Raw genomic sequence first — 23216 nt, 5'->3', positions numbered from 1 at the left:
GCGAATAGTGCAGAACTTTGTGGAAGACACGCGGGTCGCAGCGGTTACTCTGGAACATTCGACGACTGATCTATAAAAGCCGATGCGCTTGACCCGCTGATCAGAATTTCGACGATCGCCGACTGTGTTCGCCGCTATCGTTGTGCTTTAAGTGTAGCCTGTCTTTGTGGGCACAAGTTCGCCCAATAAAAGCTAGTTTTGTCTTTCACAGTATTGCTACTGTGTTCTTTAACATCCCTACCACGTTACATCACCGTTATTATGCGATGCTTTGCAACTGGTGTTTGTCGAATCCTCGATGACACCTTCTACGTCAGCGGGTGTTTCGGTGCCGATGGAAAAAATAATGCTGGAGCACGGCGGGATGCTCACTTGATCTTCAAGCACACTCAAGGCGTGGTGACTACGACAGCTCTCCGGCGGTATCGCTTGATCTTCCGACAGCGTTATCGATTTTGACTTCAGGTCTATGATTGCACCGTGTTGGTTCAGGAAGTCCATGCCGAGAATGACGTCTCGTGAAGACTGTTGGAGGATAACGAAGGTGGCAAGGTAAGTCCGGTCATGAAGGGTAATTCTTGCCGTGCAGATTCCAGTCGGCGTAATGAGGTGTCCTCCAGCGGCCCGAATTTGAGGGCCCTCCCATGCAGTCTTAACCTTCTTCAACTGGGCGGCGATGTTTCCACTCATGACGGAGTAATCGGCCCCTGTGACGACTAAGGCGGTGACTGCGTGGCCGTCGATAAGCACGTCGAGGTCGGTGGTTCTTTGTCTTGCGTTACAGTTAGGTCTTAGCGTCGGATCACGGCTGTGTCGCGTTGACCTGTCGCTGGTATGGGACGTCGTCAAGTCGTCTTTCGTCGTCGTATTCTTTGCTTCCACACTTCATCGAGACGGCGGCGTGTCGTTATGTCGTCGAGGTAGTGTCTTCGGCGTCCTCGTTGGTGGCGGAGGATCTTCGTCAGTTCGACGAACAGCAACCGCACCTCCATCGGTTGCTGCTTTTAGTTTTACGGATATGGGCTCGCTGACCGTCCCCGGGCTGGGCCAGTGTATGGACGGCGCTGCGGCGACAGGTAGCGGCCTGGTGACGGCGAACGGGACGGTCGTCCAGGGCTCCACTGAGTAGCGGCGAGGTAGTCGGCGATGTCATGAGGGCGTTCACCTTCCCTCGGGCGCTGTGCGTTGACTGCGAAGCCTCCCAATCCCAGGTCGCGGTATGGGCATCGGCGTTACACATGACCGGCTTCGCCGCAGTGGAAGCAGAGCGGGCGGTGGTCAGGAGCGCGCCAAATGTCCGTCTTCCTCGCGTAGGAGCGCTGGGTGGCCGTGCTGGCGGCGGCGGCGGCGGATGACGGAATTGCGGCGTTACAGGGCCCTGGCGTGGTCGCGGAGGGGGACCTTGACGGCGTGCGACGGGGGCGTAGGTCATTGCTTCCGGCGGGGGACGCGGTAATTGAGGTTGCACCTCAGGAACTCCCAGCGATCGCTGAACCTCATCTTTCACGATGTCAGCGATCGAAGCAACTTGAGGCTGCGACGAAAGCAAGACCTTGCGCAATTATCCGCACACAATGGCCCTGATGGTTTCTTGCAGATCAACGGAGCCCAGCGCTTGGATGGCGCACTGAGGCGTGAGCACTTGGCGGTTATATTGCCTAGTGCGCATTTCTAAAGTTTTCTTAATCGTCGTAGCCTCTGTCAGGAACTCAGCTATGGTCTTCGGTGAGTTTCGGAATAGTCGGGCGAAAAGTTCCTGCTTTACACCTCGCATCAAGAAACGCACTTTTTTCTCCTCGGACATTTCCGGGTCGGCGTGCCGGAAAAGATGGGTCATCTCTTCCGTGAAGATGGCGATGGTCTCATTGGGTAGTTGGCCTCGGGTTTCCAGCAGAACTTCGGCCCTTTCTTTTCGGACAACGCTCGTGAACGTCCTCAGGAAGCTACTGCGGAACAGCTCCAATGTTGCAAGGGTGGACTCCCGGTTCTCGAACCAAGTCCTCGCGGCGTCTTCCCAGGAGAAGTACACATGTCGTAGCTTATCCTCAGATGACCAGTTGTTGAAGGTTCAGATCCTTTGGAAGGTTTCGAGCCAGGTTTCAGGATACTCCAACGTAGCTCCACGGAAGGTAGGGGGCTCTCTGGGTTGTCGAAGTACGAAGGCTGACACTGGGGCTGCCATTGTGGTTGTCTTGGCCACAATCTTTTTGGTCTTCTCAGGTAGAAGTCCTTGCTCCGGGGGCAGCTGTTGTAGAAGACGGCTTGCTCGATGGTCCGGGACTACGTTGGTGCTCTCTTTGCGGTCCGGGCTTGGATCACGGCTTGTTGGGGGCGTCCGAAAATGGACGAAAAGCACCTCCACCAGATGTCACGTGGTAGTGCCGTTAAAGAACACAGTAGCAATACTGTGAAAGACAAAACTAGCTTTTATTGGGCGAACCTGTGCCTACAAAGACAGGCTACACTTAAAGCACAACGATAGCGGCGAACACAGTCGGCGATCGTCGAAAATCTGATCAGCGGGTCAAGCGCGTCGGCTTTTATAGATGAGTCGTCGAATATTCCAGAGTAACCGCTGAGACCCGCGTGTCTTCCACAAAGTTCTACACTATTCGCGTCGCGCATACATTCAATCAGATTAAGCAAATTGCAGGGGAAGACAGCGGATGGAACAATCGATAACATTCCAGAAACTTCTTTTACATGCAGACGCGTCCTGGTTAGGCATTGGTTAGGCATTGGTGTATGGCCACAGTTCCGCGAGCAATCGTAATTTCTTTTCCGGATCCAAAAAATGAAATGGTTTGCACCTATGATTTGTACAGAGATTGGCTCCAATGGCCCATTCCAATGAGGCGGCTGAAATAAAAAGTTTAGGAGTTATTTATTACAGTATTGTTAAATAGGTGCAAATTGCCTCGTATCACCTGTCATCCCGCGTTCGATATGTATCTGAAGGAAACGTCCTTTTATTTCAAGCAGATATTTCAAAACATAGCTGAAAGTCTCTGTAAAAAAAACAACTGGTATAGGTGCACCTGCAGGCAAGCAAGGTAGTCCGCTAACAGCTCAAAAAAACTTCAGCTGTAAGGGTTTTCCATGCACCGGCCTCTTTCTCAACTGGCTCCGTAACATGACCGTTGGGGTAGCGGAAGCACAGCAACATCGCTTGTTAGAATGTGAATGAAGTAGCCGAATCATACATTGCCAGACTAGATACGTGGACGGCATCAGTATGTAACTTAGGCTGCAGGCAACTTGATAGCATCGAGGATGACGATGTCATAACATCGGTAAACTTCGTAAGACCTTGCGAGGGGCGATGTATCATGAAAACAATTTCTCGGGTTAGCCAACGCGGTGGCTGAGACCATAGAAGAACGAGACTTCGAGCAATGAACTGAACGTTCTGCTGGTCACTGTCGCATCGTATTTTTGGCGTGTTGTATTGAGTCTTTTGTAGTATTTGCTGCTTTATGGCAGTTTTTTGGTCATAATGAAAACACTGATATCAAGCAACGGGAAAGTTACTAACAAGTAGCGTAAATACGCTTGTTATTGGAAAGGCATAATCACTCGAAATTGCAAACTGAAAGCTGTTGAATTATCATTTTTAAAAATGCTGCCCGTTGAGTTGCGCTGGTGCGTTGCGGTGATTGCATCTGAAATTCCCGGGTATGCCAATCAATAAATCATTAAACCAATCAAACAGTCTGTCAGTCAATGAAGCAATCACAGTTTGAATTACTAGAACAACTTGTTGATTATCTTCATTACAGAGCACCTAATGATGACTATAAGCTCATGCCCCATTATTCCCACCTCACTATTCACATTTGTAATCACTAGTGACTCAAACGTTTCAGTTCTTAGGTAATTAAATTGAATCGCCCTTTAAGAAACCTTTCACTTGATGTCTATAATGTTGAGATTTGTAAATATCCGGGAACACTGAAATGAAGATAATTACTCGTAATTATCAGTACTTCGATCCTGTTTGCTGTATAGTAAGAAAAAAGAAATTTATAATGGCACTCATAGAAGTGATAATCAGGAACAAAAACAACCACTATCATACTAAGCAAAGCGAATCGTGATCACTGACTCAATCCTTTCAGCTCCTAGTTATCATATTGGAATCACCATTTTTAGGACTTCACATTTTATATCAATGACACCATGCTGTTTAAAAATATGAGCACATTGAACTGGATATATCATTAGTGATCACCAATGGCTCGACATCATCAATGAGACATAGTAAACAAATATACTCATATAATGATTGCATGAGTGATGCCTAAGACGATTCGAACGAATGAAAGCGAACACTGTGATACAAAAGGAAGGGATTTTGGATCGCCAGTTACTCAATATTACGATCTCCAACTTATAATTCAATGACTGTTTATGTGACTTTTGATTTGATATCCATGACGCTACACTGTACAAAAGACGAGTACATCCAACAAAGCTTATTACTAGACATGACTGATAAAAGGGCGCTATCAGTTAGCAACGGTAACAAAAATACTCGTGTAATCACTTTTGGATTGATTCCAATGACAACGTGCACGAATGAAGGCTACCATTGTCATATTAAACAAAGCGATTTATGATCACTAGTTGAGTCATCGTTACAATATCAAATATATTATAAATGAGTCACAGTTTGCATGACTTTTCATTTGATATCCATGACGCTGAGCCATATGACGTTGCGAGAATTAACATCGCACTGAGCGTATCACTAGTGATCTTTAATGACCGGCAGTAATCAGTCAGGAGCGTTAACCAAAGAAATAGCCGTTTAATCACTTTTTGATATCAGTGGAGACTTCCACGAATGAAAGCCATATTTGTACATGTAAAATAAGTGATTCATTTTCACTGTTGACTTAATCATACCAGTTCCCAGTTAGCGCAGTTGAATCACTCGTTTTATGGCATCTAATTTGATATCCAAGAGGATATCGTGTGTAAAACAGGGACCACTTAGCGTAGTAGGTTTATAACTGGTGATTACTAGTTACTATAGCCCTTTTAGTTGTAAGGTGTAGTTGCTTAGTTAATTACTAAATAATTCACAGTGTGATTACTAATTGATTTTCATGACGACGTCTTCCCTCGGACGCTACCGATAGCCCAACAGAAGTTACTCTGTTGGCCAGCGATCAAAACCGACCAGTGCCTAATGCTCACTACATCACTCTAAGATGTTTCGGTTGAGAGACACGACGACATTGGGCGTGCGTTCATTCCTTCTCTTAACAATCTAGTGGTAACAGTTTCTCGCATTTATTTACTAATGGACATCTATCTGTGTCACTCTCGCAAATAAACAAAAGAAAAAGAAATACCCTCTAAGCGTTGTCGTTAGAAACATGGCAGGAAGGCTACTGGTCTTCCTTCTTGTTCTTTCATTTTGAACAAGGTTTTCAGCTTCTATGTTTAAACAAAATTTCGCTTCCTTCGGCACTCGAAGGTTCCTGAATGACGTTCTGCTTTTATTAAACACACTGGCGCTGGGAACAAGGTTTTCAACTTCTAAGTTTAAACAAAATTTCGCTTCCCTCGGCATTCGAAGGTTCCTGAATGACGTTGTGCTTTTATGAAACACACTGGCGCTGGGAATAAATCGGCTGGCATTTCGATTACGCGGAAAAAACTGTAGTTTCCATAAGCGAAACCAAGTGTCTCTGCAAAGTTCCCCTTAGTAGTGCATCTGTATGTGATTCTCAGAGTGGCGCAATGGTCTGCGATTTCGTTTCAAGAGTTGCCGCGAAGTCACTCTAGCTTAATCGTTGTAGTTAAGGGGTAAGGAAAAAAAGCACTGCTAGGGTGCGCAATTACGCCGGTTTCTGGCGAGGGGGAAAACTTGTCTCGCACCGTGACGCAGCAGGTCCTTCCAGCTATGACAGTGCGGTATGCAGCATGTGGCCGGCCGAAGTACAGGCGGTGGGATTGCAACTTGGACGTGGCGAGGGACGCACGGCATATCATTTTAGAGCGCAGTTCTTAGGCGCCCGTTCTGGCGTTGAGCGCTGGCGTGCCTCGTCCTCACTGGGGGTAACCGAGTGAAGGATGCAAGAGTGATCGCGGAACGCAGCGGCGGATGAAAGACGGCAAAAGCAAAGAGAACGAGAGGAACAAAGCCGAGGAGGAGGGCGCAGCGGAAGCGTGAGTAGGAAAGCGGAAAGAAAAAAAGAACCCTTCGCGCATAGCGTTCACCGCAAGCGTTTCCCGGTAAAGATTACGATTGCATACGCTGAAGTTTCCGGGAAGCAACAACTGTGCGGACGGTCTATATATAGCGCCGCGCGTTGCCGCTCTGCCGGTCGTTGCGATGATCGGCCCAATGCCACAATGTATCGCGAAATGAAAACACATATAGAGCCGCGCTGAAATTTCGCATTAGGGAGTATCGTAATCGTCGGTGAATTTTTTATCGCCTATGTTTTGCTTTATCCCACAAGCTTTGTTTATTCCATGTTATAGATTAATTCTAAATGCATACAGCTTTGAAAGTGACTAGTAATATCTGCCTCCCATACACAGTTTCATGGTGGGTTGGTGGTGTATCTCCCGCTTATGGCGGCTGCTCCAGCGGCTGCTGCTTACGGCCCGACCGCGCCGGCGCCGCATCTTGAAAGCGGACTGCGACGTGATCGAAGTGCGCGGCCGCGCGGGCCTAATCTTCGAAGCGATCTGCTATGTGGACGAAGTATGCCACGCGCCGAGTGTCGCTAGCTTCGAATGCGCTGTGCTTTCGACGTTTAGTTTGCGTTGAAGCGAGGGGCAGCCCGACGGTCAATTCGCTCGCTGCTGCTGCCGCACTTCCCGACTTCACCGTTCTGACAGCGAGTCTCCGCGGCCATCGAGTGAGATGCGTTCATGTCTACATGTGCGCGCGTGACACCGTTCCTGTTAATTTAGTAAGCGAATGTTTGTAAGTTTATACGGCAGATAAAACTTGAATTCTTAATTTGTAGAGCTGTCTACTGATTTGCTATCGCAATAGATGCATTGCCTTTCGGTTGAAATTGCGACTTTTTTATTTTCATAGGAAACCCGGTGAAGCCGCATCGGTCAAAAGAGTGGTCAAGGCATGCGTCAAGGTGGCGGAACGAGCAAGGGGCGGGGGGCAGGCCACTAATTCGAAATTCTGCACTCGAGACGGTAGTGATCCACTTGTATGCCTATCACTCGCCGTATAACTGATAATTTAGGAGTTTGAAAATAGTCAATCTTCATTATCGGTGTAGTAGTGTCCATTAAGGTGAACCACGTAACCACACAATAATCTGGGGGCCCCGGGTCTCACGGGCACGAATGCCGCACCACCCTCAACCAAGTCCGAAGCTTCGCACCCTTCACGCAGCAGAGGCGCAGCTACCGCGCAGCAGGCGCCTACTTGGCGCGGAGGCACGCGCTCATTGCTACCGTGATGGGACACCAGGCGCTGCTCGTCAATGTCCACAGCTGCTCCTGCTCTTGAGTTGCAAACTTGCCTCGACGAAAGAAGGTGAACATTGGCTTCTACGTCATGCGCCCCTATAGCCAGGTATAGGCAGCGCTACCCTTATCTCACGGAAAATGTCAAGTAAGAACGTTTAGCTCGCTAACGCGAAAGTAAGGATCAACTGTGTAATGATTTACGCCACGCTTTATTAAGTACACGTAATTTCTCCTGTGTTGTCCTTGGTGTCAGTGTTTGTTGGCTTCTTATAATATGATTAATAACAATCGAGCCCCTCGGTTAACCCCCTTTCTTCTGGTTTATTACAATGGAGGAGAGGCGCCTAGTGGTAATAATGAGTGGAATGATTGACGCACTGCAAAGACGAAGAGCAGGGATCGCGAAGCAAATAGCCAAAGGGGTCAGCTACCTGCGGAATGTTTCAAAGGAAGTACCGATTGCAGTGTGCACGGTGCCAGAGCTTGAAAGGCTGGGGTATGCAATTGAAAGGACAGTGCTTGCAGTAAACAGGGAAATTTGGACGCTAGCTAAGGCAATGATTTTTACACTCATTGACATCAACCCAGGCTGCACCGAGCAGGCCGCGAAGGTACTTTTGTGCGTGACGGGATACGCTTTAGCGAAAGCGTAGCAGCACCGGTTGGACGTAGGTTCGTGGCGCGTGCTGCAACGTCCTTAGGCGGGCCGCAGGCAATCAGGAAGGAAGATTAAGTACTGAATGTAGGGCACACTGGTAATGGGCAGAATTGGACCACAAGGAGTTAGGCAAAAACGCACAAAGTGCAAGAATATAGAAGGTAAAATCTGTTACATAAATATGCAGGCTGGTCGCAAGCAGGAAGAATGGCTGGAAATTCAAAAGCAGCTGCATGACGAAGCCTTGACCGAAACGCATTTACGAGATTTGGAGCAGCCACCTGTTATTGACCGTTTTGTGTGGACAGGGTGCAACAGAATGACTGCGGCAAGGAAAGGTGGAGGCGTAGGCATGCTAATTAGGCGTTGTCTGAAGTGGCAAAGGCTAAAAAAGACACGTAAGGTGCATATATGAATTAGCGGCACATGGCAAGGCAAGAAGTCGTGGCTGGGAGTAGCTTACCTGTGGACGGGTAGTGATAACAGAGATAAAATAAGGAATTGATTGATTGAATTATAAGCAATATTAAGAGAAAGAGAGAGATAGCAAAGAGAGGAAAGGCAGGGAGGTCAACCAGACGAGGGTCCGGTTTGCCGCCCTCAACTGGGGGAGGGAAAGGGAGAATAGAAAGAGGAAAGCGAGATAGAGTGACTACTGTGTGTGCAAGATAATAATGAGTTCAAGAAATCGGGCTAGCTGATATTGGTGGTAGATATGAATGTGCACATGAATGATTTAGACGGATATGCTGATTACAATGGTTCTCTACTACTGGATTTGTGCGATGAACAGAACCTTATAGTAGCTAAGAGGAAGAATAAGTGTCATGGACAAGTACCGTGGCAGTGCGGAAATAGGCAGTCATGTATCAATTACACCATAGTCTCAGAAACGGTCTACGAACTACTACGCCAAATGATAATAGGTGAACGCGGAAAACATAGCTCGGGTAGCGATCATAAACGCTTAAGCATAAAATTTGAAAGAGATACTAACGGAAAACACGAACCAATAGCACCAGATTTTATAAAAATGAATGAAAAGCAAATGACAATGAAAAAAAAACATAGAGAAGAAAATGGAGGCGTTCCTGCAACAACCTGGGAACATAAGGTACTGGTAGAAGTTATGCAGAAGGAGATAAGACACACAAGGGCAACAAAACTGTTGGATTGGAAACTGGAAACCACGTAAGTGGTGGAACGAGGAAAGAAAGGAAGCTATAGAGGAGCGTAAGCAGACGTCTAGGGATCATCGAGAAGCCAAAACGCTGGGATTACACGAAGATGGAATAAATACCGAGAAAAAAAGGTGGCATGTGAGCTCGCGCAAAGGAAAATTAAATACACAAGTGAACATTAGGTGTATGACTTACGCGCAACAGACACAGGTGTAGCAAAAAGATTTTGGAACCATATAAGAGCACTCGCAGCTCCAACTAAAAGTGCAGACGGCTATAAGGGATGAAGACGGTAACATCTTCGAAGCAGACGATGTGCTTCGGTACATCACCGACAAGGTTATGGCTAACTTTGGCACAAAAGAAAGCCTATTTCAGACTAAAACATATTCAGTATCAACAGAAAAACCTGAGAGATCAAAATTTACCATGGAAACTTTTTTCTAAAGAAAAGCAGAAGAAAATGTCCCTAATAATGCCGCCGCAGGACTCAATGAAATCCCAATACAGCTAATCAAGAACATCGGTTCAAAGATCAAGGCACTGCTGAATAATACCACAGAGCAAGTGAATAGAACGGAGAAAATTCCAAATGGATGGTGTGAAAGCAAGGTGAACCTCATCTACAAAGGCAAAGATGATAAGGATAGGACGAGCTCGTACAGGCCGGTTACAGTAACGTCGGTGCTATGCAGAATGGCAATGCAAGCCATAAAATTAGAACAGTCTACATGGGCAGAAACAGATGATACACTGGGGGAACTACAGAATGGGTTCAGACCAGGCAGACGCTTAGAAGGCAATATTTGTGTTCTAGCTCAGTGCATAGAGATTTCAGTAGCTCAGAATATACCTTTATGAATAGCATTTCTAGATATTAAGCGAGCCTACGACAACGTAGACAGGGAGTTGTTATGAGATATTTTCAAGCAAAAAGGCATAGATAACGATTTTGTGGAGCTGCTGAGGGAGATATATAGAGACAACCGAGCAAAAATTGTATGGGAAGGCTGAAATTGTAATGAAATGGCGGAATTAAAAAAAAGAATTGTCTGAGTATCTCCAAACGATGGCAAACAACATTACCTTTGTTCTGTCCAGTTACGTGGTATTTTGCATATTTTAAAATCTTAGTGCATGATAGTTGGGACACCCTTTGTAGGTGTTGGTGAGAACGCGCGATTGTTTTCCCAGTTTGTACGCAGTACTTAATACTTCGCCGTTATCCGTGTAGCGCACTGTGACCGCCACAACAACTTTCTTGAGATTATGTATGTAACCACATTGCTCGTGTAACCTTTATTTAAATTGATACTTCCCTTCAGTGCGGCGCATGATGGTATATAGGTCCCTGTCCCATTTGCTCCACTTTGCTCAAGGTAATTAGTCTTCTCGTGGCCACTCCTGTTTTCCTTCCCTTTCTTCCTCATCCCTTCATCTCCGCATTGCTGGCAGTCTCGATTCTGTTGCCTGCTCCTTCCTCTCTTGTTTATATATCTTCCCGCGTGCGCGTGTGCTAATAATTGTGTTACACTTACGCTTGGTAAACCGGGACGAACGCATCAAGCAAAATACCTGTTCTAGTATTCGAGCAACCATTGCATCTCTGTGCGATTTGTATTAAAATTCTTGGAGACTAAAATTGTTCACGAAATCGGAACCTGGCTTCTTACCTTTGCAACTGAGCGAGGAAGCGCCTTGCCTAGACCGTCCGTGATGCACTGAATAAGTTAGGCGCTCTGTTCCTCTTTTGTCGCCGCTGCCAGCATTCCTGTTACAGGAACATTAGAACTGAGGAGTTTCTCTTATTCATGCCGATGACTCTCGCCTTTCTTCTTTTCTTTCTTCATTCGGCTTGATTGCGCATTCGCGTTGCTCAGAATTCATTGTCACGTTTCTCGCCAACGAAATTCTCTACATCTATATTTGCCGTTTTCTTTCATTATCTTTCCGCTAGGTAAATTTGGGCTTGGAACAATGACAGCTCCATTTTTCTTCACGTGAATAAGAGATGGCAGGCCCGCAAGAGAACCACGGGTTACTAAGTTGGCCAGCCATGTAATCGGAGTCACCAGAAGCGGCTGCATAGCTCGACGCTAAGCAGAGGGTGGAGAATCCGTCCTGCGGTCCTTTCTGGGTGGCTTTATGCGACATATACTGCTCGTGAGAAGGCATTACCAGCCAGAGTGTCGCACGCACACACGCATGCACGCATATATATATATATATATATATATATATATATATATATATATATATGCCGGCCGCAGGATATGAAATAAAGCATCGTTTTCTCCGTGCGTGCGTCCTCAACGTACAAGTGCGCGTTAAACTATATATATATATATATATATATATATATATATATATATATATATATATATATATATATATATATATATATATATATGTATACGTATATGTATATTGTCACGTGGTGGTGACGTTGAAGAACACAGTAGTAATACTGTGAAAGACAAAACTAACTTTTATTGGGCGAACCTGTGCCCACAAAACAGGCTACACTTATAGCACAACGATAGCGGCGAAACGTGGTTGCCCGATAAAGATAAGTACACGTGTCAATATATTGTTACGGAAGGATAACCGAAGAGAGAGGACGAAGAAGATCGCGAGACGCTGGCTGCTGCGTGTCGCTACTAGTCAGCCATCTTAACCCCTTAGACTCTCCTTGTATATACATTGTAAATACACTCTTATACTCCCAACATCCCCGTAACATATCGGGGGGAGGTGCTGTGTACCAAGACTGGAAACGGAGCTCCGCAGTGGACGTCGCATCACCGTCCTCACTATGAATGACGGTGAGCACCGGGATCAACGTCGTTGCCGCCTCCAACGTCACCAACACCCGCTACGTCACTGTCCCCTTCGGTTGTGGTTGTGCAACCCAAAGATCCCGGAACCTTCTGCGGGACTGATGGCGCCGGCGTTGAAGAGTGGGTGGCTATGTACGAACGTGTGAGTGGAATCAACAGATGGGACCCTACGCTTATGCTAGCTTACCTGTTGTTGCACCTAAGAGGCACGGCAAAGGTGTGGTTCGAAAACAATGAAGAGGAGCTGGCCAGCTGGGACCAATGCAAAGAGAAGTAAACAGAGTTGTTTGGCAAACCAGCCGGCCGTAATATTGCCGCAAAGCAGGAACTGGCCTCCCGTGACCAATACCCCACGGAGTCCTATGTTTCGCATTTCCACGACGTGCTGGCGCACTGTCGTAAAGCCGATCACGACATGACAGAGGCTGAGAAGTTAGGGCATGTGCTCAAGGAAATTGCTTATGACGCCTTTAATCTGCTAATCTGCAAAAGCTGCTCTACAGTTGATGCTATCATCAAAGAGTGCCGTCAATTCGAGCAGGCCAAAAGCCGACGCGTCCTGCAACCATTCACCAGACTTCCCAATAATACCACAACGTCGACGTGTGAAGATCAGCCCGCACAGCAGCATGCGTCGACATAAGAGGACGTGGTGCGAATCGTTCGACGTGAACTGGACGCGATGGCGCCCGCAGCTTTCTGTTCGCGTAGCCCTGATGTTACCCCTTTTTCAGTTCCCCTCGTGCAGGCCATCGTTCGACAGCAATTTGAAAACATTGGATTACATTTTGTCTGTGCTGTCGCCAATCCCAAAGCCAACGAACGCCCTTCTACTATTTTCACTCCACCCCGATGCTTCTTTCCACGTTATCGCAACCCAACTGAGTGGAGAACCGCGGACGAACAGCCGATATGTTTCACCTGTCACCGCATTGGTCATGTCACCAGATACTGTCGCAACTCGTGGCCCTCAAGACCTCGCACGCCGACCAACCTGAGCCGTTATAATGGAAATGCCCACAATGTTTCGGCCAAAGCCGAGTCTAACAGCGCCGACAACTCTGCTAGGGACACGTGGTACAATCGCTCACCATCGCCGCGCGGACACCAGTTTCGTTCCCCGCAAACGCGTCACCCATCTTCCCGTTCGCCGCAGCCACGTTGTCTTTCGGCCTCTGTGGCTTTTGGCCGCATCCTTTCGGAAAACTAAGAAATGCAGCCTTCGTAGGTGGAGCTGCATTGTCTACTACTGCAGCAAATCCTCTGTCTGTGCCCACAAAGAAAAGTGTAATTGACGTTAAAATAGACGGCTTACCTGCCCAACACTCGTCGACACTGGGTCCCACGTATCTGTTATGAGTGCTAGCCTACGTAGACGTTTAAAGAAGGTCCTCACCCCAGCAGTTGCCCGAGTGCTTCGTGTGGCCGACGGAGGCGTGCTGGTTGTTCTTGCAATGTTCAATGCGCGTTTAAGTGTAGCCGGCAGCCCTACTTCTGTTTTCTTTGCTGTGATCGGCAACTGCCCTCACCCCGTTATCCTTGGATTGGACTTTTTATCCCATCATTCCGCTCTCATCGACTGCGCAACCAGCGTTCTTAAGTTGGAACAGCCTCAAATCACGAATGCTCCAAGCACCGCTCCACCGCACTTGTGTTCGTCTCCACCGCACTTCGAGATGTGCGTCTATCACCCGAGGCAGTCATTTACGTCGCTTTGACCGCACAGCCACAGATTCCTGACGGTGAATATGTCTTTCCCCCTTCATCGACTTGCTTTTGAACCGGCACGTTACTCTTCCACATACGCTGGTCACGACTGCAAATAACGGCATCGTTCTTCCACTTCTGAATTTCAGCGCTTCAAGCTGGCATGTTCTAGGCCAGCGTTTCTAATACTTACGAATTTAGCATTGAATGTCTGAATGCCGAGAGCTGTTTTTTAGCACCAATTGCAGCTTACAGCTCTGGTTCCCTAACGGATGACTTCGCGAAGATGATTGCACCTGACCTCACCTTTGCACAGGCCACGGACATATCCCTCCTCTTAGAATTGTACCTGGCCATCTTTGATTTCGGCGACAAACCTTTAGGATAAACATCTGTTCTTCACCACTGTATCAACACTGGAGACACGAATCCTATTCGGCGGTGTCCCTATCGTGTATCGCATGCTGAACATCGAGTCATTCTATCAGAAGTGGACAAAATGCTCCGCAATCGGGTCATCGAACCATCAGGCAGCCCTTGGGCTTCGCCCGTCGTCCTTGTGAAAAAAAAAAAGGTGGTGCCTGGCGTTTTTGCGTCGACTATCGCCATTTAAAGAAGATCACCCGAAAAGACATATACCCACTACCAGGCATAGATGACGCCTTAGACTGCTTGCACGGAGTTAAATACTTCTCGTTCATTGATTTTCGATCCGGCTACTGGCAGATATCAGTTGATGAAATTGACCGCGAGAAGACGGCCTTCATCACACCTGATGGTTTATATCAGTTCAAAGTGATGCTCTTTGGCCTATGCAATGCTCCTGCGACATTTGGGCGTATGACGGACTCCCTTCTGTGGGGCTACAAATCGACCTCCTGTCTTTGCTATCTTGACGACGTTATTGTTTATTCTACCACGTTCGGCAGCCACCTTACCCGACTCGCTGCAATTCTTGCGGTATTCCGAAAAGCCGGTATCCAACTGAACTCCACGAAATGTCAAAATTCGCGTGCCGTCAGATTACCGTGTTGGGGCATCTCGTCGGCGCATACGGTGTACAATCAGATTCGAAAAAAGTTCGCACCGTTCGCAGTTTCCCTGTTGCACGTTCTGCTTCTGACATGCGCTGCTTCGTCGGCCTGTGTTCTTACTTTCGCGGTTTCGTCAAAAACTTCTTCGACGTTGCACGGACTTTGACAGATCTTAAGGAAAACACGCCGTTCTCATGGGGCCCTGAGCGAGCTCACGCGTTTGCCGCTCTGATCGGGTTTCTGACCACCCCACCCATACTTGACCACTTTGATCCATCTGCACCGACCGAAGTCCACAGTGACACAAGCGACCACGGCATCGGCGCTGTTCTCGCCCAACAGCAGAATGGTACCGAGTGCGTGATATCTTAGGCCAGCCGCCTGCTATGACCTCTCGAGAAAGATTACTCCATCAGCGAGCGGGTGCTTGGCTTTAGTTTGGGCTGTCGCCAAGTTCCGCCCATATTTGTACGGCCGCACGTTTTCGGTCGTTGCAGACGACCACGCCCTCTGCTGGCTGCCATTCCTCCGGGACCCCACATGATGGCTTGGTCACTGGGCTTTGCGGCTCCAGCAATTTTCATTTGTTGTCAACTATAAGTCTGGACGTCTGCACAAAATCGCTGACTGCTTCTCGCGTCACCCCGTGGATCCTCCCGATCCTGTTGCGCATGATACGGTCACTTGCGTGATGGCTTTGACTGACATGACCGATATGCTTTCTGAGCAAAACGCGACGCATCCTTACAGTTCATCATCGCCGGAGTGCAATCTGGCAGCGCTGACGGCACGTGCCGCATGTTCGTGCTGCATGACGGAATCTTTTACCGCCGCAATATCAGCCCTGATGACCCTGAGTTGCTCCTTGTCCTTCCTCATCATCTGCGATCCGTCGTTCTCGAACAACTTCACGATGCACCAACGATCACCTTGGAGTTTTGCGTTCATATGACCGTGTACGATGCCGGTTCTTCTGGCCTGGTCTCTACCGCTCTGTGAGTCGTTATGTCACAATTTGCGAATTGTGACAGAAGAAACCTTCCCTGCCACCTTGTGTGAATTGTGTGAAGAAACCTCCTCTGCCACCTGTCGGACGACTACATCCAATTAAAGTTTCCCCTGAACCTTTCTTTCGTGTAAGCCTTGACCTGCTTGGCCCTTTTCCGACGACGACTAGAGGGAATAAGTGGATCGCTGTCGCTACCGATTACGCGACACGCTACGCGATAACAAAGGCGCTGCCGACTAGTTTGGCAACTGACGTCGCCAGTTTTCTCCGTCACGACGCCATTCTCCAGCACGGTGCACCTCGACAGTTACTTACAGACCACGGCCGCTCGTTCTTTTCTCGAGTTGTGGACGACCTCCTCCGTTCTTGTGCCACTAAGCACAAGCTGTCCACCGCCTACCACCCACAAACGAATGGTCTTACGGGACGTCTCAGCCGAACAATCACAGAGGTGCTGTCGATGTACGTTTCTAACGATCACCGCGACTGGGACGCCACGCTGGCCTACGTAACATTCGCGTATAACTCATCCCGACATGACATGGCAGGCTATTCACCCTTTTATCTTTTGTATGGTCGCGACCCCACTTTGCTCTTTGACACCATCCTGCCTTCTGTACCACGCGTTGCCACTGAGTACACTCGTGAAGTCATCAATCGCGCTCACATGGCGCGTGAAGTCACCCGGTCTCGTTTATTAGCCTTGCAGCATCTGCAAAAAGAGCGTTACGACCGGTGCCATCGCGATGTTCAGTTCACCCCAGGTGCTTGGGTGCTGCTTTGGTCACCATTTCGTCGGGTCGGCTTCTCCCAGAAGCTTCTCTCTCGCTACACAGTGCCTTATTGAGCCCTACGTTATGCTAACGACGTCAATTACGATATATATATATATATATATATATATATATATATATATATATATATATATATATAAAAGCATCCGCGACGTTGTGTGTTATATATATATATATAACACACAACGTCGCGGATGCTTTTGGTTTATTTGCCGAACAGTGTTGGTTCAAACTGTTGCGCAAATAAATAATCCAAAGATAGCTGCGAAGTTGTGCTGTTCAGCTGTCTAAATGCGCGTGGCCCATTGAAAAAGTCAATCACTATATATATATGTATATATATATATATATATATATATATATATATATATATATATATATATATGTATATATATATATATATGTATATATATATATATATATATATATATATATATATATATATATATATATATATATATATATATATATATATATATATATATAGTCATATCATGAGAAGCCAACAAACACTGACACCAAGGACAACATGGGGGAAATTACTTGTGCCTAATAAATGAAATAAAGCAACGATAAATTAATGGAAATTAAAGCGGATGAAACACAACTTGCCGCAGGTGGGAGCCGTACCCAAAACCTTCGCATTTCGCGTGCGATGCTCTACCAATTGAGCTACCGCGGCGCCGTTTTCCCATCCACTTTCTTGGGTATTGATGTGCCCTAGTAGAACCTTGGGAGTGTTAGCCAGCGCCACCACTCACAGACCTTGGCGGCGGACGTGGAACGTCCTTTTTGCCGCAGGCGTCACGAGAGCGTGATCTTTTTGGGTGAAGGCAACTGGTTAATAAACTCACATATGCCACCTGAAGGCATCAATGTTGCCGGATTCGAGACCCTCGTTATGTAATAAACGAGAAGAGAGGGGGTTAACCGAAGGTCCCGACAAGGTCGATTGAAATAGGTCGCGAAGCTTCGGGCGAAAAGCGGTTCAGTACAGATTGTCACCGACATCAGCATGGGGGGTTATGGGAGCAGCGATTGAAGCGCGACTATGTTTGGAGGGAACAAACATTGGGGAAGAAAAACGCCTTTTTGAATTCAAACGAGACACAGTTAGATTCATTCAACGAAAATAAAATTCCTAGTCATCTTTATATATTCGTGACGAGTTAAGAAAATACAAGTTTAATTTTATTATTAATAATAAATGCATTTCTTTTCAGCGCCCATCGCTACAGGGGGCGTTGACGCCACTATCACTCGCAATGCAATGCACGTCTTGAAATGGGCAGAAAGGCGCACTCGTAAATTCACCTGTTGAAATACGCCCCCCCTCACAGTTTGTGTTTTCTTGCTTGTCGAAGTTTGTCTGAATTTGGTGACGCGGGTAGGTTCATTGCTTCTGAATCTGTTCAGTTAAAAGGAGTTGGTTACGAGCGCCAGATAATTGTGTAGTTGTTTTCGTGAGACTGCGCTGGCCGACGGGCTTGGCATCCGACAATTGGATCAGCACTCTACACCTAAAGCTTTCGTCGGCCTCCGAAGAAAGTATGTTCTGTGCAGTGATGCGATTTCGACAACCGTACGGCTGGCCTCTTCCTGCATCACTTTCCACGCTGAAAGCTCGAAACGCCCATCAAGTTGAATGGCGGGGCATTTGAATATATAGTTCCAAACGAAGGAGAACAACAAATTTCGCGCCTTCGAAAACAAAATCACGTCATTTCTGCTTTTAACGGACATGGTGTCACATTATATTTTCTTCCGCCCGAAGTGTTCCCACCACATACAGATGGCGCTAAGCCCCATGAACCGCCAATGGACCGCCATGTTTTGAACGTATGGGCTCCTATGGAAGCTTCGCTACCAGGTATATTTACCTTGGTCCCGATTTTTATTAGTCATATCATGAGAAGCCAACAAACACTGACACCAAGGACAACATAGGGGAAATTGCTTGTGCCTAATAAATGAAATAAAGCAACGATAAATTAATGGAAATTAAACTGGATGAAAAAAAACTTTCCGCAGGTGGGAACCGAGTGGTGGCGCGGGCTAACACTCCCAAGGTTCTACTAGGACACATAAATACCCAAGAAAGTGGATGGGAAAACGGCGCCGCGGTACCTCAGTTGGTAGAGCATCGCACGCGAAATGCGAAGGTTGTGGGTTCGGTTCCCACCTGCGGCAAGTTGTTTTTTCAACCGCTTTAATTTCCATTAATTTATCGTTGCTTTATTTCATTCATTAGGCACAAGTAATTTCCCCTATGTTGTCCTTAGTGTCAGTGTTTGTTGGCTTCTCATGATATGACTACTAAAAATGGGGACCCTCGGTTAACCCCCTCTCTTCTCGTTTATATATATATATATATATATATATATATATATATATATATATATATATATTGTAAGGAAGATGACGAACGTGTGCGCAAAGAGTCAGCAGCATCGGCAGCATCAAGCGCGCAGCAGAGGCTCGAGCTCGGGAACTGCTCGGTGCATCCCAGGACCGGCGGTCGCTACGCACCCCAATAAATCTCCTTTTTAAGTGGTGGAGGTGCGGGGTAACGTTCCATTCTGCCATCCTGGAACTGCCTTCTCGGACGCTACCCTCCGCCATGCCGGACCCCGACCAGCAGACTCTTCCATCGCCACCCGCCCCTTGCGCTGGCACCGTTCGCAAGCGGGAGCCTCCTATCTTCAGCGGAACCGACGACAACGACGTTGAAGAGTGACTGTCGTCCTACGAACGGGTGAGCGTTCACAAGAAATGCAATGACTCGGACAAACTGGCTTACGTATCATTCTACATCGCGGGCGTGGCCAGTCTCTGGTTCAGAAATCATGAGAATATCCGAACGTGGTCGGCGTTCAAGGCGTCGATTACGGAAGTATTTGACCGACCCGCCGTCAGGAAACTACGAGCCGAGCAGCGTTTGCGTACACGCGCACAGGACAGGGGTGAGACATTCACCAGCTATATAGAAGACGTGCTAGATTTGTGCTGGCGCGTGAACGCTGCCATGACGGAAGCGGTAAAGATCAAGCACGTCATGAAAGGAATCGATGATGACGCGTTCCAGATGCTTCTGGCCAAGGACCCGCGCACTGTTGGCGACGTCATCAGCTTGTGCCAGAGCTATGATGAATTACGTAAGCAGCGAGCTCTCACAAGGCGACATCCCACACCAAATGCGGCGTCACTCTGCAGCCTGACCACCGGCCCAGAACAAGCCTCCCTGATAACCCAAATCAAGGACTTCGTCCGCGAAGAAGTCGCACGACAGCTAGCTCTGGTGTCCGTCACTCAGGAGTCTGCCAGCACTTTACCGTCTCATCTCCGTAACATGATCCATGAAGAGGTCGCAGAAGCGCTGCCGGCTGTTCACCAGCAGGATGTCGTGACTACACCAGTCACTTATGCTACAGTTGCTGCAATGGCCCCTCGCACTGTGCCCGTGCATCGCTTCCAGCAGCCTGTGCACCGCCCTCCCCCTCCCAACCCCTGGAACACCACTCCCATCGCTAACCCGTGGCGTACGCCGGACAATCGCCCTATATGCTTCGCATGTAGATGTCCCGGTCATGTCGCAAGGTTCTGCCGCCGCCGATCGCAGGCGTTCGATGACGACCGCCGAGCGCCCTATGTGCCGCCTCATTCAAATGCGCCTTACGGACCCTTCGACCCATCACCAGCTCGCTCCCAGACTGATCGCCGTCCTCGCTTCGAACGCCTCCGATCACCCTCTCCACGTCGCCGATCGCTCTCCCCTATGCGTCGACGACCCGTCTCTAACGAAGAGGAAAACTAGACGACGCAGTTCCTGAAGCAAGAACTGCGCAAGTGTCGACATGCCGAAGTCCTCCGCCTTTACCTGCCAATGTCATTGATGTGTTTATCGAAAATGTCGCCACAGTCGCCCTCGTCGATACCGGTGCCGCTATTTCAGTTATGGATGCCAGGTTTTGCCGTTCGCTTCGTAAAGTGACGACGTCTCTGTCTGGATTGTCGCTATGAACGGCGAGTGCTCAACCCTTTTGCCCTACCGCTGCTTGTACTGCCCGTGTGACCATACAGGACGTTTTGTACACGATTGAATTCATAGTTCTTTCATCGTGCTGCCACGCCGTTATTCTAGGATGGGATTTTCTCTCACGCCACAATGCCATCATCAATTGCGCTCGGACTGAGATTGAACTTTTCCACTTTGGTGACCTGGCCTCCGTCGATGCTCGTCCTGCCGCTAAAATTCTCGTGAAAGAAGACACCTGTGTTCCCCCGTGCTCTTTAGCAATCGTACCAGTCTTCTGTAGTACCATATCCGACGGGACGGTCTTCTTCATGCCCTCTCATCACTTTGTTACCAGAAAAGCGCTTCCTTTGCCTTTTGCAGCTCTTGACCTTGACGCCGGTGTCAGCACAATCCCCATTTCCAATCATCTTTCGTCGCCGCTATCACTGCTCCTACGCAAATGCCTTGGTTACGTCGAGTCGGTCGATTCAACACGAATTATCTCCATCCTCGACGAAGTGCCTTCTACTGCCGACCATGAACTGAGTGCCCTCTCCGTACCCGACTCAACATGGACTGGTGTGCTCCGCCCATTCATCGCCGAAGATCTGACGCACTCGCAGCGATCTCAACTTTTCGCAGTCCTTCAGTGCTTCCGCCATTCTTTCGACGTTGCGCAAACATCTCTTGGCCATGCATCGACGGTCGAGCATTACACCGACACTGGCTCTCACTCACCGCTGATACAAAGACCATATCGCGTGTCCGCTACGGAACGTCGCGTCATTGCAGACCAGGTCGATGACATGCTCCGTCGAGGCGTCATTCAACCTTCCCAAAGCCCATGGGCCTCTCCCTTGGTCCTCGTCACAAAAAAAGACGGTTCCATCCGCTTCTGTGTTGATTTTCGACGGTTGAACAAGATCACGCTGAAGGACGTCTACCCCTTACCACGCATCGATGATGCTCTGGACTGTTTGCAGGGAGCCGAGTTCTTTTCTTCGCTGGCTTTGCGATCAGGCTATTGGCAGGTTCCGATGGCAGAGGCCGATCGCCTAAAAACTGCCTTTGTTACATCAGACGGCTTGCATGAATTCACCGTCATGCCTTTCGGACTTTGCAACGCACCTGCTACGTTCGAAAGAATGATGGATAATGTTCTGCGTGGCCTCACATGGAAAATCTGTCTTTGCTATCTTGACGACATTGTGGTGTTCGCCCCTGATTTCGCAACGCAGAACTTACCACTATGAAAGAGCTATCACTTTTATCGGCCTCTGCTCTTACTTCAGGCGATTCGTTCGAAATTTTGCGCCAATTATATCGCCTCTCACGCAGCTCCTTGGTGGCGCTAGAGGTTTCTCATCATGGTCTCCAGCGTGTGACGACGCCTTCAAAACCTTGCGCCGCCTTCTCACGACGCCACCCATTCTTCGCCATTTTGACCCTCAAGCGCCAACCGAAATCCATACCGTTGCAAGCGGTGTAGGCCTTGGCGCTGTGTTGGCACAGCGTCAACCTAGCCGCACAGAATACGTCGTCGCATACGCGAGTCGCACGTTAACCAAGGCGGAGACGAATTACAGCGTTACAGAAAAGGAGTGTTTGGCCATTGTGTGGGCGCTCTGCAAGTTTCGCCCATATTTATACGGCCGATCGTTTGACGTAGTGACCGACCACCACGCACTATGTTGGCTGACGACGCTCAAAGATCCATCGGGCCGCCTTGCCCGCTGGGCATTGCGAATCCAAGAATATGACATCCGCGTGGTTTACCGTTCCGGGCGAAAGCACTCCGATGCTGACGCGCTATCCCGATCGCCGCTTCCCCCGAAGGCCAGTGACAACTCCGCCTGCGAGTGTACTTTATCCTCTCTGAACGTTGACACTATCGCTGCTGCACAGCGTAATGATCCCTGGACTGCATCTCTGCTAGACCTTCTCTCGGATACGTGGAAAGTTCCGGCGTCACGTACGCTTCGGCGCCAAGTTCCTCATTTTGCGATTCGCGACCAGCTACTATATCGACGCAACTATGCCCCAGAGGGACGCACCTGGTTACTCGTCATTCCGAGAATCTTGCGATCAGAGCTCTGCTCCTCATTCCACGTCGACCCTCAGTGTGGTCATGCGGGAGCCTTCAAGACCTACGAAAGACTTCGACACCGCTATTACTGGCGGGGAATGTACAATTTCGTTCGAAAGTTCGTCCGCTCTTGTCATGAGTGCCAACGCCGCAAAGCGCCACCGCACAACTCCGCCGGTGAACTCCAGCCTTTACAATGCCCATCACGACCCTTTGATCGCGTGGGCATAGATCTCTACAGGCCACTTCCGTTGACTCCTACCGGCAACAGGTGGATAATCGTTGCGGTAGACCACTTAACCCGTTATGCGGAGACTGCTGCTCTACCAAATGCTACAGCGCAGGAGGTCGCCAGTTTCATACTTCGTCGTTTTCTTCTTCGTCACGGAGGTCCACGTGAACTTTTAAGCGACAGAGGTCGCGCCTTCTTATCT

This window comes from Dermacentor variabilis, unplaced genomic scaffold (genome assembly GCF_050947875.1).
Source record: "Dermacentor variabilis isolate Ectoservices unplaced genomic scaffold, ASM5094787v1 scaffold_12, whole genome shotgun sequence".
NCBI lineage: Eukaryota > Metazoa > Arthropoda > Arachnida > Ixodida > Ixodidae > Dermacentor > Dermacentor variabilis.
Note: the sequence above shows the minus strand (reverse complement) of the source record.